Genomic DNA, 5,413 nt, shown 5'->3' with positions numbered 1-5,413 from the left:
GGTCTGTATGTCTGTTTTTGTGTCAGTACCAGGCAGTTTTGAGAGCAGTGGCTTTGTAGTATAGCTTGATATCTGGTATTGTGATCCCTCCAACTTTGTTCTTCTTTCTCAAGATTGCTGCAGCTATTCTGGGTCTTTTTTTATTCCAGATGAATTTTTGGAGAGTTTGTTCTAGGTCAGTGATGGCGAACCTTTTGAGCTCGGCGTGTCAGCATTTTGAAAAACCCTAACTTAACTCTGGTGCCATGTCACATATAGAATTTTTTTGATATTTGCAACCACAGTAAAACAAAGATTTATATTTTTGATATTTATTTTATATATTTAAATGCCATTTAACAAAGAAAAATCAACCAAAAAAATGAGTTCACGTGTCACCTCTGACATGAGTGTCATAGGTTCGCCATCACTGTTCTAGGTCTCTGAAAAATGCCATTGGTATTTTAATGGGGATTAAATTTATAGATTGCTTTGGGTAGTATAGACATTTTAATGATGTTGATTCTACCAATCCATGAACACGATATATTCTTCCATTTGCTTATGTCTTCCTCTATCTCTTTTTTCAGTTTTCTGTAATTTTCTGAGTATGGGTCCTTTACCTCCTTGGTTAAATTTATTCCTAGGTATCTTAATTTTTTTGTTGCAATGGTAAATGGGATTGTTTTTTTAGTTTCTCTTTCTGTGAGTTAATTATTGGTATATAAAAAAGCCATAGATTTCTGGGTGTTAATTTTGTATCCTGCTACATTGCCAAATTCATTTATTAAGTCTAGTAGTTTTTTTATGGAGTCTTTAGGGTTTTCTATGTATAATATCATGCCACCTGCAAATAATGACAATTTTACTTCTTTTCCATTTTAAAAAATATATATATTTTATTGTTTTTTTTTTTTACAGAGAGGAAGGGAGAGGGATATAGAGTAAGAAACATCAATGAGAGAGAAACATTGATCAGCTGCCTCCTGCACACCTCCTACTGGGGATGTGCCCGCAATCAAGGTACATGCCCTTGACCGGAATTGAACCTGGGACCTTTCAGTCTACAGGCAGATGCTCTATCCACAGAGCCAAACTGGTTAGGGCTTCTTTTCCAATTTTGATGCCTTTTATTTCTTCTTGTCTGATCCCCATGGCTAATACCTCCAGTACTATGTTGAACAGGAGTGGTGAGAGTGGGCATCCCTGTTTTGTTCTTGTTCTTAGGGGAAATGGTTTTAGTTTTTGCCCATTGAATATGATGTTGGCTGTAGGTTTGTCATAGAGGCTTTTATTATGTTGAGGTATGATCCTTCTATTCCCACCTTGCTGAGAGTTTTTATCAAGAAAGGGTGTTGGATTTTGTCAAATCCTTTTTTTGCATCAATTAATATAATCATGTAATTTTTGTCTTTCAATTTGTTTATGTGATGTATCACGTTTATTGATTTGCGGATATTGTACCAGTCTTGCATCCCCAAAATAAATTCCACTTTGTCACTGTCGCTCAGTGAGGCCTTGCGCGTGCGCTGAAAATCAATATGTGCTCACAGATAGTCAGAGTCCCCTTGTGCATGCGTAGTGAGAAACAGAGTCCCAGCATGAGTGCGCAGAGAATCAAAGTCAGTGGTGCTCAGTGAGGCCTCACGTGGTGCCAAGAATCAGTCCACGCATGCTGACAACCCATGCATGCATGACAAGAAGCAGAGTCCCCGCTTGCGTGCTCCAAGAATGAAAATCACTGTCGCTCAGTATGGCCTTCAGCGCATATGCTGATAATCAAAATCCCTGGCCTACTAGAGGGAAAGGTTTGCACAGCTGCCCAGTGCTGGCAGGTGGCCCACTTGCGTGCCACCTGTTGCGCAGGCCCTATGCCACTGCTGGGGGGCCAGCAGGGAGGGGGATGCGCTCTGTGACTCACAGAAATCTGTGGCCAGGATGTCTGAAGTCTTGGTGTCTCTGGATCTGCAGCTGTGGTAGCAGGTCTTTGTCCAGTGTGGATGTAGGGTCCCAGTTTGTGTCTGAGGCCAGTCTGGGTGGTGGTGAGGCTAGAATCCTAGTCACAGCAGTTCTGCCCTTCAAGATGGCAAGGTTTCTGTGCCAGTGATAGTTGCCCGGGAGTGTTTGCAGCGACATTGGGGTCTCACAGCCTAAGACCACCCGGTCTGCCAACCCCCAAAAGTTCTGCAGGATCTAACTGACCCTAGCTCACACACACTACAGACACATCTACACACTCCCCTTTTGCTCCCTCACTCTCTTCCACTCTCTCTCTCCCTGTTGCCTTGCCGGTTGCCATCTTCCTCCTCCTTATATATTTTGGATATTAAACATTTATCAGATGTATCATTGCCAAATATGTTCTTCCATACTGTGGACTCCCTTTTTGTTTTGTTGATGGTTTCTTTTGCTGTGCAGAAGCTTTTTAATTTGTTTATTTTCTCCTTAGTGTCTCTTGCCCTAGGCGATGTATCTGTTAAAATTCTACTCTGTGAGATATCTGATATTTTGCTGCCTACCTTTTCTTATAGAATTGTTATAATTTCATGACTTACATTTAAGTCTTTTATCCATTTTGAGTTTATTCTTGTGTGTGGTATAAGTTGGTGGTCTAGTTCCATTTCTTTGTATTTACCTTTTCAATTATCCCAATACCATTTATTGAAAAGACTGTCTTGACTCCTGTGTATGCTCTTGCCTCCTTTGTAAAATATTAATTGAGGATAATGCCTTGAATTAATTTTTGGGTTCTCTGTTTTGTTCCTTTGGTCTATATGCTGGTTCTTGTGCCCTTTCCCAGCTGGTTTGATTACAGTGGTGTTGTAGTATAACTTGATATATGATATTGTGATCCCTCCAAATTTGTTCTTTTTTCTCAAGATTGCTGTAGCTATTGGGGATCATTTGGGCTTTCATATACAGTGGGGCCTTGACTTAGGAGTGTCCCGACTAACGAGTTTTTTGAGATACCAGCTGTCTCTTGGCCGATTTTTTGCATTGAGTTGATAGAGTAATTTGAGTTAACGAGCTCCTTAACGAGCTCCTTAATGAGCTCAGTCTCGGATCGAATTAAACTCGTAAGTCAAGGCCCCACTGTAAATTTTTGGAGTAATTGTTCTAGATCTGTGAAATATGTTGTTGGTATTTTAATAGGGATTGCCTTGAATCTATAGATTGCTTTGGAAAGTACAGACATTTTAAAATTAACTCTACCAATGCATGAACACAGTATATTCTCCCACTTGTTTATATCTTTCTCTATCTCTTTTTTCAATGTACTGTAGTTTTTTTAGTACAGGTCTTTTATCTCCTTCATTAAGTTCATTCCTAAGTATCTTAATTCTTTTGTTGCAATTGTAAAAGAGATTGTTTTTTTCGTTTCTATTTCTGAGAGTTCACTATTGGTGTATTAAAATGCCATCAATTTCTGGGTGTTAATTTTGTATCCTGCTACATTGCCGAATTCATTTATAAAATCTAGTAGTTTTTTGATGGAGTCTTTAAGGTTTTCTATGTACAATATCATGTCATTTCTGTGAATAATGACAGTTTTACTTCCTCCTTTCCAATTTGGATGCCTTTTATTTCTTCTTGTTGCCTGATCACTGTGGCTAGGACTTCTAGTACTATATTGAATATGAGTGGTGAAAGCGGATGTACTGAGAAGATGGTGGCATAAGTAAATGCCTGTACTTGCTGGCTCCCACAATCACATCAAAATTACAACTAAAATACAGAACAACTATCATCCAGAACTGCGGGAAAGCTGGCTGAGTGGAAGTACTACAACTAGAGAGGTAAAGAAGATAGCACATTGAGACTGGTAGGAGGTGCAGAGGTGCAGAACAGGCTGGTCTGGCACCGGGGTGTGCTGCTTTTTTAATCAGGAGGCAGATCGCCTCTGCAGAGGCTGCCTGGAGGAGCAAGGGGTCACAGCCCCACACCAGACCCCCAGCCTAGGGTTCCAGACCTGGGGAAAGAAGTCCTTATGGGCTGTAAGAAATATGGACTGTAAAAACCAGTGCAGATTGGGGCTGAGTGGCACACAGGTTGCTGGAGACTCAGCTGCTCCCCCTAAAAGGCCAGCAGCACAAACTGAATTTACAAGCTCCCACTTCCCCTGAGCTCCAGTGCTGGGCGAGGCTACGGGGGCCCAGACACATATGGGGAGAAACTGGATTGTCTGGCATCAGTGCAGGAACTAGCGGCTTTCTTCCGGATGGAGGTGCTCACAGCAGTCATTGTTCCCATGCTGGGACCTCCCCCGTGCAGGGCTGACTGGCAGCCATTGCTGTTTGCTCTGCCCTGGTGATTCCCTGAGACCCTGCCCCACCCAATTTACAACCACACCCAAGCTGGTCTGTCCTTTCTCAGGCTAAAACTCTGCCAAACAAGCTGCAGCTGGGTCAGAGAGCCCCAAACCTATCAATAAAGAGCCCAAGAACCGGCATCAGCACCAGCCGTCCTTGCTTCATAGCTGGGCCTTGTCTGAGCACTTCTAAACCCGATACAAGAAGGAGGAATCTTCAGATCTCTCGGTAGCTCCTGCAGGGTGGCCCCAGGCAGTGGCTAACTTTGCACCTCCCTGGAGACCCAAGAGCCAGTGTACCCAGTGGTCAGTGTGAGACCATACCAGATTACAACTCTTTACATCCATAAGAGACGCACTCAAGGGGCAGATTAAGTGAGCACCAAAGCCCTACTGAAGCAATTCCTGTTCCATAAGGGTGTCTCCTGCACAACAGCTCTTCCACTGTAGTTGCAGCTGATCCTTACAGCCAATTGGCCTGGCGGTCAATTCCTCCCAGTGACACCAACAGCAATCAAGACTCAACTACAACACAACTGTGCACACAGCCCACAAAGGGGTGCACCAAGAGTGTCCACCTCAGGTGATTGGGCCCTATAGGACACCTACGACACAAGGCCACTCTTATTAACTCAAGGAGACTTAGCAGCTACCCAATACATAGAAACAAACACAGGGAAGCAGCCAAAATGCGGAGACAAAGAAATATGTCACAAAAGAAAGAGATGGAAGAAAGCAAACTATTGGATATAGAGTTCAAAATCACAGTTATAAGGTTACTCAAGAATCCTCTGGAAACCTCCGAGGAACTTAGTGAAACTTTTCAGGATCTTAGTGAGAATGAAAAAAAAAAAAAAAAAAAAAAAAGGAAGAGGACCAGTCAGAAATTAAGCATACACTGACTGAAATAAAGAATAATATACAGAGGAAACTAAGATGGCGGCATAGGGAAACACCGACATTGCTGCCTCCTACAACAACTTCAAAACGCAATAAACAGACAAAACGGACATCATCCAGAACTTACAGGAGGGCTGGCGGAGTGGACCTTCTACAACTAGAAGGAAGGAGAAAAGCACATTGAGGGTCAGGAGCTGCGAAAGTAAAGTGCAGAGGTACGGAGGC

Source organism: Myotis nattereri (assembly GCF_964212035.1).
Source record: "Myotis nattereri genome assembly, chromosome: X".
Lineage (NCBI taxonomy): Eukaryota > Metazoa > Chordata > Mammalia > Chiroptera > Vespertilionidae > Myotis > Myotis nattereri.
Note: the sequence above shows the minus strand (reverse complement) of the source record.